Source organism: Geotrypetes seraphini, chromosome 6 (assembly GCF_902459505.1).
Source record: "Geotrypetes seraphini chromosome 6, aGeoSer1.1, whole genome shotgun sequence".
Taxonomy (NCBI): domain Eukaryota; kingdom Metazoa; phylum Chordata; class Amphibia; order Gymnophiona; family Dermophiidae; genus Geotrypetes; species Geotrypetes seraphini.
Window position 1 is genome coordinate 4937653 of NC_047089.1, and position 14868 is coordinate 4952520.

Here is a 14868-nt window from a genome sequence, read left to right on the forward strand (position 1 = left end):
GGTTTTTGGCTACCTTCAGACGAATGCCAGCAGCCCTCACGATGCAATGCACCACTGGGATAAGAAGTGATTGTGCCAAGCGGGTGCACTGCAGACTTGTGTCTTATTGAAAAGAGGAGAGTCAGCCTTTATGTGTGTAAATAAAAATCAGAACCACTAATGAAATGTCTTTCTGACTCATAAAGGTGCCTCAGATTCTCAGGAGCACACCTAACTTATTTTTTAAGGGAGGGAAGAGAAAGCAGGCAGAAGGGGCATTGGAAGAAGGGAGGAATGAGGAGGGCGATGGAGGGAAAGGATAGTGAGGGCAGGGAGTGCCCCTCTAGATGGGGGAGGGAAAAGGGGGATAACTGAGGGTTAGAGAAGGGATTCTGCCAGAAGGCTAGAGGCTTTATTGCCCGAGGGAAGGGAAGTGTTTCTAGGTGGACTGCTCTGGGGGAGGAGAGAAGGAGCCGGATCCCTGCTTCCTGGACTCCTGGGTGCAGGCACTGCTGGTTTCTCAATCACTGGAGAAGGGGAGAGAGAGAGAGCACCAGAGAAGGAAAGAAGGGAGAAACTGTCTAAGAAAGGTAAAATAAAGAGGATATTATCCTGGAGGGAGGGGGGAAAGGGGGGGGGGTGGCATCTGGACAAGTACATTCATTTTTCATTATCTTTATCATACAATATCTTTATTGCTTGCATTGTGTTCTGTGTGAGGGGCGTAAACAGAAGTGGCTTTATTTACATCATATTAACAGGGTTTTTTTCTTAAATTTAGACAGACTGATAGATGGACAGACAGAGCCCTAACCCCCCCCCCCCCAATTCTCACAGGGATGCAGGGAAAGAGGGGTGGGGGAGGTACTGAGAGGAGGTAAGATGGGCCCCCAATAACAGCATGGAGGGAGTAATTGCACGCACAGACGCCTTTGTCTGTCGGTAGACAAAATGCTGACTGCGTCCCCCCCAGATTGTGAGCCTGTTGGGACAGGAAGGGAATAATGTTTGAGCACCTGAATAAATTCATGTAAACCGTTCTGAGATCTCCTGGGAAAATGGTATCGAAAAATGAAGAAATGAAATATTGCTTCCATGGGGTCCTTTCGTATCGCAGGCTCCCCTGTCCCTCTCGGGTATTTTCCACATGTTCAGCAGGTGTTTGACATTTCCAGACATGCCTGGGGAGCTTTAAGCAAAGCCAGTCCCTGTATTCGTTCGCCAGTGCCATGTATTGTTATAATTAAATCTTTGTAATGTTGAGGGTGCCTCGAAGCTTTGGGGGTTGCTATAACTGTCCCCTCTTTATACCTAGGATAAGCAGCATAAAATCTGTTTTACTCCCTGGGACTTGCCAGGTATGTGGGACCTGGGTTGGCCACTGTTGGAAACAGGATACTGGGCTTGATGGAACTGAAAGAAATCTCGGTCAATCTGGAAGATGTACTGAGCCAAATCGACAAGTGAAAAAGTGATAAATCGCCAGGACCGGATGGTATAGATCCCAGGGTACTAAAAGAACTCAAACATGATATTGCTAACCTGCTGTTAGTGATCTGTAACCTGTTGCTAAAATCGTCTAGTACCTCTTTGAAGGTGTGAATAAGCAAGTGGATACAGGTAACATAGTAACATAGTAGATGACGGCAGATAAAGACCCGAATGGTCCATCCAGTCTGCCCAACCTGATTCAATTTAAATTTTTTTTTTTTTTTTTTTTCTTCTTAGCTATTTCTGGGCAAGAATCCAAAGCTTTACCCGGTACTGTGCTTGAGTTCCAACTGCCGAAATCTCTGTTAAGACTTACTCCAGCCCATCTACACCCTCCCATCCATTGAAGCCCTCCCCTGCCCATCCTCCTCCAAACGGCCATACATAGACGCAGACCGTACAAGTCTGCCCAGTAACTGGCCTAGTTCAATCTTTAATATTATTTTCTGATTCTAAATCTTCTGTGTTCATCCCACGCTTCTTTGAACTCAGTCACAGTTTTACTCTCCACCACCTCTCTCGGGAGCGCATTCCAGGCATCCACTACCCTCTCCGTAAAGTAGAATTTCCTAACATTGCCCCTGAATCTACCACCCCTCAACCTCAAATTATGTCCTCTGGTTTTACCATTTTCCTTTCTCTGGAAAAGATTTTGTTCTACGTTAATACCCTTCAAGTATTTGAACGTCTGAATCATATCTCCCCTGTCTCTCCTTTCCTCTAGGGTATACATATTCAGGGCTTCCAGTCTCTCCTCATACGTCTTCTGGCGCAAGCCTCCTATCATTTTCGTCGCCCTCCTCTGGACCGCCTCAAGTCTTCTTACATCTTTCGCCAGATACGGTCTCCAAAACTGAACACAATACTCCAAGTGGGGCCTCACCAATGACCTGTACAGGGGCATCAACACCTTTTTCCTTCTACTGACTACGCCTCTCTTTATACAGCCCAGAATCCTTCTGGCAGCAGCCACTGCCTTGTCACACTGTTTTTTTGCCTTTAGATCTTCGGACACTATCACCCCAAGGTCCCTCTCCCCGTCCGTGCATATCAGCTTCTCTCCTCCCAGCATATACGGTTCCTTCCTATTATTAATCCCCAAATGCATTACTCTGCATTTCTTTGCATTGAATTTTAGTTGCCAGGCATTAGACCATTCCTCTAACTTTTGCAGATCCTTTTTCATATTTTCCACTCCCTCTTCGGTGTCTACTCTGTTACAAATCTTGGTATCATCTGCAAAAAGGCACACTTTTCCTTCTAACCCTTCAGCAATGTCACTGCTGGTTAATATAGTATATCTAGATTTTCAGAAAGCTTTTGATAAAGTTCCTCACGAGAGGCTCCTGAGAAAATTAAAGTGTCATGGGATAGGTGGTAAAGTTCAGTTGTGGATTAGGAATTGGTTATCGGATAGAAAACAGAGGGTAGGGTTAAATGGCCATTTTTCTCGATGGAGGAGAGTAAACAGTGGAGTGCCGCAGGGGTCTGTACTGGGACCGGTGCTATTTAATTTATTTATAAATGATCTGGAAACTGCAACGATGAGTGAAGTGATTGAACAATTTAGTGTCATCTGCAAATTTAAAGTAGTTAAAACACATTCAGATTGTGAAAAATTGTAGGCGGACCATAGGAAATTGGAAGACTGGGTGTCCAAATGGCAGATGAAATTTAATGTGGACAAATGCAAAGTGATGCACATTGGGAAGAATAATCTGAATCACAGTTACCAGATGCTAGGGTCCACCGTGGGGATTAGCGCTCAAGAAAAGAATCTGAGTGTCATCGTAGACAATAGGATGAAATCTTCCGCCCAATGTGTGGCGACGGCCAAAAAAACAAATAGTATGTTAGGAATTATTTAAAAACAGATGGTTAATAAGACTAAGAATGTCATAATGCTCCTGTATTGCTCCATGGTGCCACCTCATCTGGAGTATTCCGTTCAATTCTGGTCTCCTTATCTCAAGAAAGAATACCCCCTGTTCTATTAAACTGCAGTTTGTAGCGCAAAGAGCCGCGCTGAATGACTGTACTGCTCCTGACGCTCATAGGAACTCTAACTCTATGAGCATTGGGAGCAGCGCAGGCCATTCAGCATGGCTCACCGCACTATAAACTGCTAGCGCAGTTTAATAGAGAGGGGGCTAGTGGCACTAGAAAAGGTCCAAAGAAGAGCGACCAAGATGAAAAAGGGGATGGAATTCCTCTTGTATGAGGAAAGACCAAAATGGTTAGGGCTCTTCAGCTTTGAAAAGATACGGCTGAGGGAAGACATGATTGAAGTCTACAAAATCCTGAGTGGAGTAGAATGGGTACAAGTGGATCGATGTTTCACTCCATCAAAAATGACAAAGACTAGGGGACACTCGATGAAGTTATGGGGAAATACTTTTAAAAACAATAGGAGGAAACATTTTTTCACTCAGAGAATAGTTAAGCTCTGGAACGTGTTGCCAGAGGATGTGGTAAGAGCGGATAGTGTAGCTGGTTTTAAGAAAGGTTTGGACAAGTTCCTGGAGGAAAAGGCCATAGTCTGTTATTGAGAAAGATATGGGGGAAGCCACTGCTTGCCCTGTATTGGTAGCATGGAATATTGCTACACCTTGGGTTTTGGCCAGGTACTAGTGACCTGGATTGGCCACCATGAGAAAAGACTACTGGGCTTGATGGACCATTGGTCTGATCCAGTGAGGCTATTTTTATGTTCTTATGTGCTAAAAGAGAAGTCCATAAGCCATTATTGAGGTGGCATGGGGAAATCCATTGCTTATTCCCATGATAAGCAGCATAAAATCTGTTTTACTCCTTGGGACCTCTTTTGGCCACTATTGGAAACAGGATACTAGGCTTGATGGACCTTCAGTTTGTCCCAGTAGGGCAACTCTTATGTTCTTCAGAGAATTCATAGACCAGCTTCAGCACCTGCGAAAGAACAGATCCCACCTGAACAGATCTACCTGTCCTGGGTTTATAGACAGTAGCAGATCTTTAGGAACTGTCCCTGTCCCATTTGGTAAGAATACTTCATAAATGAATTATTTAAGTAAAACATGTCCTCAAAAACACAAGTCCAGTTCTTCCCTGGTGTCTCCCACTCCCTTCAATTTTATTATCCTTTCACGGAGACTTGAGTCCACACAGATTTTTGCACAAACTAAAAGTGGGAGAAAAGATTTATTACTGGGCTTTCTAAATACATCCTCCAGAAATTTTGGCTTTGAGAGTGTCAGGGGAGAAAGTGGAGTGAATGCGTAAGAAGGGAATGGAGTATCTGGAGGGAGGGAGGAAGGTGAAGGGAAGAGTGTCAGAAGTGAAGAGGTGTGAAAGTGAAAAAATCCTCAGAAATGGAAGGGGGGATGAAAAGTGGGAGAGTCTCTGGAGGAAGGAGTGGAAAGGGAAGGGGGGCTGTAGATGCTCAAGTGAGATTGTGGAAATGGGGGCAACATAAGCTGGGTAGAGGTAAAAGAAGAGAAGGAATTTGAAGGGCCTGAAAGTTGATTCAAAGCAGCCAAAGGACAGTTGGAAACAGTAGGTTGGAGCGGAGAATGGGGAAGAAAATCGAATTGGGTCCCACCTGCTCAAGATACTTTCGGGCCCTCAGAACCCTGTGCCAGCTCTGGTCACGCATGTCAACAAAGCATTCACGGGCTACTAGTGTTGGCAGCTGGGAGGGGTCCACTGACGGACCAGCTGAGCCTATTTGAAGATATTAAGTTTGTACGTTTCGTGGTGGAGAACGTGGGCTCATCACAATTGCCTTCTGGCTATGCGGCTGGTATGTATTAGAGAACTGGAGCTACAGGTTTTTGACTGAGATTCCAGATTTATTTCCTCACAGAATCATTAGCCAAATGATACTATCAGCTCGAATGGTATTTCTACAGATGGCTAGGGGTGGGGTATTTATGTATACAAAGCCCCAGGGCATTGGTGTAGTAAGGGGGGATGAGGGGGGTATTTTGGTGGGGGCACCCCCGGCCTCTTCCCATTCCTCCTCTCCACGCACGTGCCCCCTCCCTTCCCCCACACTTCTAGTTGAAATTGTTGTTCGCGTCGGTCAACAATGTGCTCGTCGCAATCCCCCTCGGCTCTCCCGCTGACGTCACTTCCGGGTGCCACGCATAGGAAGAGACGTTAGAGGGAGAGCCGACGGGGTCACGAGGAGCACGTGGTTGACTGCCACGAGCAACAACTTCAACTTGAGGTACGGTGGAAGGGAAGGAGGGATGCATGTGGGGGTGGGGGGTCTGAGATGAGGTGGAGGGGGGCTGCCACGCCCCGGATGCCTCTCACCCTCACTCTACCACTGCCCCAGAGCCATTTCCTGTTCAGACTTTTCCAGCAGCATTTCCCAAGTCGGTCCTGGAGTAACCCCATGCCAGCCAAGTTTTCAGGATATCCACAATGAACGAGATTTGCAGAGAATGGAGGCAGTGGATGCAAATAAACCTCATGCATACACAAAGTGAATATCCTGAAAACCTGACGGGCAAAGGGGTGTTCCAGAACTGAATTGAAAAACACTGTTTTGTAGCGTATTTAAAGGTGGGGAATGGGCTATGATGTTGGGAAGCGTCCACTATCTCCTCCTCTCCCTATTGGCTAAGGCTCTTAACATTTTCATCTCCTCTTCCTATAGGCTAAGGCTCTTTGCGCTTGCATTGTGAGGTCACAGAGCTTGTTCACCCTCTCCAAGGTAGGGAGAACAAGAGGGTACTCTCTAAAGTTAAAAGGGGACAGATTCCGCACGAACGTAAGGAAGTTCTTCTTCACCCAGAGAGTGGTAGAAAACTGGAACGCTCTTCTGGAGTCTTTCATAGGGGAACTCACCCTCCAGGCATTCAAGACAAGGTTGGACAAGTTCCAGAACGTATGCAGGTACGGCTAGTCTCAGGGCACTGGTATTTGACCTAAGGGCCGCCGTGTGAGTGGACTGCCGGGCATGATGGACCACTGGTCTGACCCAGCAGCGGCAATTCTTATGTTCTTAGGCTTGCCCATCTATCTCCACCTCAAATTCATCTGTCTAGAGCAGGGCTTTGGAACACGCCAAGCCAGTCTGGTTTTCAGGATATCTACAAAGAATATGCATGAGATAAATTTGCCTGCATCTCTTTCTAATGGGTATCCTTAAAAGCTGACTGACTCGGTGCGTCCTAAGGTCTGGCTTGAGAAGCCCAAGTCTAGCCCTAGTGATCCGTCTGCCTTCCTGCTCCTACCTTGACTGGCAGTTTATCCTGAGAACTGCTGTTCTATGCAAACTCTCCCCCCTCCCCAATTATTAAGAAAGCTAGTCCCAGTTCTGCACTAGAGAGTACGACAGCAGAGGAAATGAAGAAACACACACCTATGGTGTTCCAACAAATAGATTTCTTCGTTCATGACATCGACTCAACATGATTTATGTTTCGGGGTGGTAGATGCGTGGAGATGGTGGTGGAGACAGAGACTGTGTCTGAATTCAAGAAAGCCTGGGATCTCTTAGAGAGAGGATTACTACGGATGGGCAGACTGGATGGGCCATTTGGCCTTTATCTGCCATCATGTTTCTATGTTTCTATAACTATAAAGCTCTATGACCTCAAAATGCAGCTGTAAAGAGCCTTAGCCTATAGGAAGAGGAGATGCAAATGTTAAGAACCTTAGCCAATAGGGAGAGGAGGAGATAGTGGATGCTGCGGATGGGCCATTTGGCCTTTATCTGCCATCATGTTTCTATAACCATAAAGCTCTATGACCTCACAATACAGGTGTAAAGAGCCTTAGCCAATAGGAAGAGGTGATGCAAATGTTAAGAGCCTTAGCCAATAGGGAGAGGAGGAGATAGTGGATGCTGCGGATGGACCATTTGGCCTTTATCTGCCATCATGTTTCTATGCTTCTATGAGTCTGGTGGGTAAGAAAACATCAGCTACCAGACCCCAAAACCCAGAAAAAATGCAGCCAATATAAGTTGTTTTCAGATGGAGTACTTGAGCACTTGACCACTTGGGCTCCGCGTTCATGAAGAGTGAGAGTTTTCTACTTAGTAAAGGGAGGAGCGAGAGAGATCCAAGATGGCGGCAGCTTAACTTCGGCATCTCCATTCTATCTGCTGCAGGCGCTATTCTTTGTTTCCTTAGCTCTTTCTTTTTGCGGCGGTATGCTGCATTCTAAACGAAAGGGAATTGTTTGAGCCGAGCCCCCTGTGGCTTGAACTTCTACCCCTACACAGTGCTCCATGCTGGATTTCGTCGGAGCTGGTTCCCGTGGGGACATCGGAGGAATGTCTGGCAGTTCCCTAACCGGAAGAGAGGTTGAGGCCTTGGACTGGGAGGTTTCTCTTCCCCCCTGATGTTCGTTCCACCACCACACCCGGAGACTACTGCGGCTGAGCAGGAAGTATCTCCCGATATGCTTTTTCTAAGGGAGACACCTGCAGCAGGGGTTGTAGCCGCGTTAGAACCTCTGGAGGTAGGAGAAACCAGGGAGGTTTCTTCTCAAAGCAGAAAATCATCAGCAGTCTCATTAGAGAGCATTTGGGAAGCTCTCATGAAGACCAACTCTACAGTGAACAAATCTTCCCAAGAAATTGCGACGCTTGTGAGTACTATAAATCCTCTTTCAGAAAAGCTCCAAGGCACCACAGAACATTTTACTGCAGAACTTAACCAGGTTAAGAGTAAGGTGACGGACCTACAGACTCTATCCACAGAAATGGTTAAGGATAAAACTAATCTAAATAGGAAAATTACAATAGAAGATTGAATATGCATATTCTCAATTTTCCAAGATCAGTGGGAACGACCCCTATAGAGATGTTTAAAAAATATCTTATGGAACTTTTGAAGTATTCCTCAGACCTAATTCCACCAATTAATGGTATATACTATATCCTCCCAAAGAAGGAAACAGGGGCTTCCCCTGGGTCAAGGAGCTGGAGCTACGGATTTACGGAATCTCACTGAAATACTTGAAACTTCTGTTTCAGAGACCACAGAGCGAGCTACTTTTGAGCAAGACGCAAATTCTTTCCTACAAATATACTTTCAGAATTCTCAATCTCTATTTCTGGGGAAAAGAGTCTGGGACTACCCAGATGTCACGAGGCGAAAACTTTTCCTGATGATGAGATCTGAAACTCTGACGCTTGGGGCAACTTTTCTCTTGGCCTACCCATGGAAATGTTTAGTAAAGTACCTTGGAGTCAAATATGTTTTCTTTGTGCCTGAACACTTGCGAGCATTTCTTGATGTGAAGAAGTTGGGCACTGTTTGGAACACATACTATGTAACGGGAATCTCTGTTAAGCCTTTTCCTTTTATCTTATGATTTTTCTTGATATTAGTTTCTCTTCACTGTTTTTCGGATCCTTCCTATTCGTTTATAGTGTTCTAAGAAAGTTTATCTTATTACCTTTGGACTTTTGATACATTATAGGGTTGTTTCATCTGTTTTTCTTGTGCAAGGATATCTTGTGAATTATGTGAAAATTCAATAAAGAAAAAAAATAACGGGAGGAGCAATCCTCACTCGCCGTGTACGGACTGGCTGCATTCTTTCTGGGGCTCGAGGTCATCGGGCCATGTGACCTTTTTGGAGCTGGATGGATTCTTCAGTCCAGATCAACGTTGGCTATGAATATTCATACAATAGGCAGCACTTGAGCTCTGGCAGCCTGGCAAATACCAGGTTGGGAACGATTTTTCTGTAGCAGGGCATGCTGAGCACGAATCGTGTGGCCCGATAAAAGGCGGGAGAAACTGTAGCTGATACCTGAGCAGACCCTGGATTTTCTCCTATTTTTTTTTTTCTTTCTTGTCCTGCCAGCAGTGCCCATCGCTGCTCCCTCCCCCCTTTTTTTTCCCTTTCTACTGGCTCAGTTGTGCTCTCTTTTTTCTTCCATTTCAGCAGGCTGGTAGAGAAAGCTGGGACATTCGGCCTTGTTTGTGTGTTGTTGTTTTTTAAATTTAAGCGAGAAATGGGCACAGCTGTTATGCATGTGTTGTGTGAGCGTGTGTCCAGAACAAAAGAAAATAGGGTATATTACTCGCATTGATTCAAGCACAGTTGACAAACCAAAATCCACTTTTATCTTACATTATGCCTTTATTCACACGCCTATCCAGATCTAGGGTTGCCAGATATTCCTATTGGAAAATCGGACCTCTAGCCCCGCCCCCAGGCCCACCTAGTTACACCCACCCTGCCCTAGCCCTGCCCTCAAGCCTGCCTTAGCCCCGCCCCCCGCTACATGCTCTTGTCGGGCAGGAAGGAAGTCCATGCATGCACGAGCGCTATGTGATGATGTCATGCACACATGCGTATGATGTCATCGCATGACATCCGCGCAGGTGCAGACTTCCTCCCTGCCTGATACAGCTTTTCAAAACCCGGACAAAGTGCCGGGTTTTGAAAAGCCGTCCAAACCCCCTGACATGTCTTCTGGTAACCCTATCCATATCTAAAGGACCCCCGAGGAAGATCTTTTTGGTCGAAACACGGACCGTGTTGGGTCCTCTCCAATTACCAAAGTTGTAGATCAATTGTACTGTTTTATACATTGAATCCTAATAAAGCCTGTATCAGTAAACATCGGGCTCTACATTTTTTTTTGATCTGGACATCTACTTTCTGCGGATCCAAGGGGGTTGGTGTGAGTGTGTGTCCCACACATAGGCATGGGACATTTAGAGGTGTATTGTAAGGTGGCCAAGCAGGTTGAACAGGCAATGGTGAAAGTTAGAAGGATGTTTGGGTGCATAGGGAGAGGATGGCTCGTAGGAAAAGGGAGATATTGATGCCCCAGTATAAAACTCTGGTGAGACCTCATTTAGAATATTGCATACAATTCTAGAGACCACACCTTCAAAAAGATATTAAAAAGATTGAGTCGGTCCAGAGGAAGGCTACTAAAATGGTGTGTGGTCTTCGTCATAAAGATCTCTTTGGTACTTGGCACCTGGCTTGGCCAATGTTGAAATACTGGCTTTGTGGACTCTTCTTTCTCTGCTGCATGCATCTTCCCCTATACAACTGAGTATCCCTTGGGCTCTGCTCACTGTCTTACCTACTCTGCAAACCGTGAATATGATTACCTCCAAAATCTCCATACACGAGACCACCTGTTTCTGTGCATGTGGATGGTAATTTTGTCAGATTCCCTAGGTATGAAGGCCAAGTCTGCACCGGTTTATAACTTCCTTTATAAAGATACACAGGTGCCCAGTAGGAGCAAAGCAGCAGACATCACGGCAAGATTGAAGCCACAGATATTTATGCCTGCTTAGAAGCACATGTAAATGTTTAGTCATGTCCCAGCCAACCACGTCCCTGTTCACGCTTTCACATTGGTCGTGTAAAGCTACGCACCGTATATATTTACATGTGTAAATAATTTAAAGTGTTACATGCAAAATACTTTCCCGTTATCTGCAAAATACATACGATGCAGGATGACCATAAATCTCCATGTCCTGAGCCGGTCCTGGATTTGCCCCACTGCATGTAGGGAGATGCAGTCCAATTTTTCATAGGGACACAAAAAGTACATTTCTGGGCTAAAAGCAAAGGTGGTTCAGAGAAGGAGCAATATATCCACCCTGCAAACAGGGGAGCATCTGCTCCTGTTAAGAATTGTGACTTTCTCAGGGAGATGCACCCTGCTCCTGGCTCAGATCCTCTGCACACTTCAATAAATTAAATTCCTCGCCGGCAGCACTTTGGCTGCCTTTCAGCGCTTTCCTTGTCTTTCTTTGTGCAATTGTTTCAGGCTTGAGCTCTTTTGTAATGCTGGAATGTCCCGTGTCTCTTTTTCCTCTCGTAAGGAGATCCAGCCAGGCTCCTCTTGGCTGGCCTTTCACTTAAAGAAGTAATAAAAACCAGAGGCAGCTCCAAACTAACTGGAGCCTGCCTGAAAACTGTAACTGTGGCAGCTCCAGGCCTGGGGCTCCCTGCTTTGGTACATAAGAACCTAAGAATAGCCTTACTGGGTCAGAACCAATGGTCCATCAAGCCCAGTAGTCCGTTCTCACGGTGGCCAATCCAGGTCACTAGTACCTGGCCAAAACCCAAAGAGTAGCAACATTCCATGCTACCTATCGAGGGCAAGTAGTAGCTTCCCCCATGTCTTTCTCAATAACAGACCATGAACTTTTCCTCCAGGAACTTGTCCAAACCTTTCTTAAAACCAGCTAAACTATCCGCTCTTGCCACATCCTCTGGCAACGTATTCCAGAGCTTAACTATTCTCTGAGTGAAAAAAAATTCCTCCTATTGGTTTTAAAAGTATTTCCCTGTAACTTCATCGAGTGTCCCCTAGTCTTTGTAATAGGTCCCGATCCAGCACAGTAGATATTCTTCTCCAAAGACTCCTGAGAAAAGAGGGAAAATTTGAGTCTTTTACTCTGCCCTCCTCTTAAACCCTCCTGGTCTCTTCTCTCTCTTTCTCCCATCCATATGACAGAAAATGGTGCTGGGTGGGGGGGGGGGGGGGGGGGCGGGAGGGATGATTTGATCATGTTGCTTTGTACATGGCATCTTGTACAGCTCCACTGATTACACACTCTGAAAACTGGCTCTAATAAGACCTGATCATGACTGACCTGGTTAGCATGAGAGAAGACTAGAGGGGCTGTGACTTCATGGTACTAAGCAACAAATTTCTCTCCTCCTATCAGAACAGTGGTCTTCACTGTGGTCCAAACAGGGGCCACTTTGGCAAAAAAAAAAATCTTCATTACCACTACTACTCATCATTTCTATAGCGCTGCAAGACATGTGGTGAAAGCAGTTAGCTTAGCAAGGTTTAAAAAAAAGGTTTGGATAATTTCCTAAAAGAAACATCCATAAGCTATTATCAAGATGGACTTGGGAATATCCACTGCTGATTTCTAGGATATGTAGCATAAAACCTGTTTTACTCTTTTGGGATCTTGCCAGGTACTTGTGACCTGGATTAGCCACTGCTGAAAACAGGACACTGGGCTTGATGGACCTTCAGTCTGTCCCAGTAGGGCAAGACAACAGGATGACCCAGAGGGGAGCAGCTAACACTCAGACAAATACATGCAAGGAAAAGGGAGCCAGCTCCCCCCACTCCTTCTCCTCTAACAAGCCAGCATCAGAGTCTTCTATTTATTCATTTATAATATCTATATAGCACATATAATCTAAGTGGTTTATATTGAAGTACTCGAGCATTTTTCCCCGTCTCACAGTCTATCTAATGTACCTGGGGCAGTGGAGGATTAAGTGACTTGCCCAGGGTCACAAGGAGCAGTGTGGGATTTGAACCCACAACCTCAGGGTGCTGAGGCTGTAGCTCTAACCACTGCATCTATTGCCCATCCTACCATTTGCCTCTTTGTCATTCTCTCTCCCTTCCAGCATCTCCTCCATGATCCCATTCTCTCCCCTCCCCTCTGTGGCTCAGGCTCTCTCCCTCTCTTACCTCTCCCCCATGGTTCAGCATCTCATCCTCTCCACTTCCCCATCTCCTGAGGTTAGGCTTCTCCCCTTCTCCCCATGGTCTAGTAATTTTACCTCACTCCCTTTTCCTCTGAGGTCTAGTATCTCCCCCATAGCATTTCCTTCTTGCTCCCTGTTGTCCAGTATCTTCCCTCTCTTATTTTCTCCACCTGTGCTCCAGGCATCTTCCCGTTTCCCCTCAAATCTCAGTTCCTTTCACAGCTCTTTCAGTGTTAGACTGGTTAAGATAGCACCAGGCCTCAGCATTTAGGACTCACCCCTGTAACACACATTTCCTGCTGCCACGGGGGTGCCCAAATACTGAGGCTCTGCAGCCCCCATAACCAGTCTAACGTTGCTGCAATAGGGACTGAAGTTTGCGGGAAGTGGGGAACATAGGAAGATGCCTCACCAAGACCATGCAAGTAGAAGAGAGGCCGGTGGTCCCATCCCCTAAGACCACAACATTGGTGAGGCCCCTTTCACCACCCCTTCCCAAACTATGCCAATACTGTGTAGGTAAGAGATAGGAGCAGCCATTGAGAAAATTTTGAGGTGAAACCCCCCCCCCCTTCTAATGCTTATGCGAGTCACTCATACTTTAGTGTGTGGAATGGCTTCCCTTTAGATCAAATGGTTCCCAACCCTATCCTGGAGGCAGTGGCATAGTAAGGGAGGCAGGGTTGGTCCTCCTTGGGCGCCGGCACTCCTTCTCCTCTTTGCCCCCCACTCCTTCCCCTGCTGTGCGCACACCTTCACGTCCCCCCTCCCCACCATACCTCTAGCTCTTAGCGTCGGCTCTCCCTCTGACACCACTTCTGGGTCCCGCACCTAGGAAGCGACATCAGAGGGAGAGTCAACCCAATGTGGGCAGCAAGTTTGTGATGCTGCTCGTGCCGGTGAAATTAAAGATACAGGGGAAGGGAAGGGGTGTGTATGCAGCAGGAGAGAGGGAAGGAGGGGCACCACCACCCTGGGTGCCTCTCACCCTCGCTACGCCACTGCCTGGAAGACTGCTAGCCAGTTCATGAATATGCATGAGCGATTTGTATATAATGAAACATAGAAACATAGAAAGTGGTAACAGGTAACAGGCATGCAAATCTGCCCCATGCATATTCATTAGGGCTCTCCTGAAAACCTGACTGGTGGTCCTCCAGGACAGGGTTGGGAACCACTGCCTTAGACATACACTTGGAGATCTGTTCCAAAACCTTTATAAAGACACTGAAGACTTCCCTATGAGGAAAGGCTAAAGCGGCCAGGGCTCGTCATCTTGGAGAAGAGAAGGCTCAGGGGTCTATAAAACACTGAGTGGAGTGGAAAGGGTAGATGTGAATCGTTTGTTCACTTTTCCAAAAATTCTAGGACTAGGGGGCATGCGATGAAGCTACAAACCCAAGGAAATATTTCTTCACACAATGTGTAATTATACTCTAGAATTTGTTGCCAGAGACTGTAGTAAAATCAGTTAGCTTGGCAGGGTTTAAAAAAAGGCTTGGAAAGTTTCCTAAAATAGAAGTCCATAGGCCATTATTGAGATGTTTTGGGGAAATCCACTGCTTAATCCTAGGATAAGCAGCATAAAATCTGTTTTATTACTTGGGATCTAGCTAGGTACTTGGGACGTGGGTTGGAAACAGGAGACTGGGCTTGATGGACCTTTGTTATGTTCCAGTAGGGCAACTCTTCTGTTAAAACTCAGCCATTTTGTTCCGAGCTCTCTTCCCTCTCCTTTTAGTGACCTTTAGACCCGTTCAGTGGTTCTTCTCGGGTGTCTGGGCTCTGCATCCCTTTATCAGCCACTGTCCAGTTTTCTTATTTTTCCAGTTCATACACTATCCCTTGATTTGTGGCGTCTCAAATGTGAACCTAAAATAGACCCATTGGTCTGGTCAATGATTGCTGTTCTTACAACTCCCACGATGTCCCCTAAGAACAGCA

General features: G+C 46.1%; 1 protein-coding gene across 1 annotated transcript in view; it reads left to right on the top strand.

Annotated features, from left to right (window-relative positions):
* The first annotated feature begins 446 nt into the window (after positions 1-446).
* Positions 447-14868, top strand: part of LOC117362480 (protein sel-1 homolog 3-like) — a 115556-nt gene continuing 101134 nt past the window's right edge. Inside the window, exon 1 of the mRNA XM_033948902.1 lies at positions 447-569. The gene's annotated coding sequence lies outside the window, so the exon portion shown is untranslated. The remainder of the gene's footprint in view (positions 570-14868) is intronic.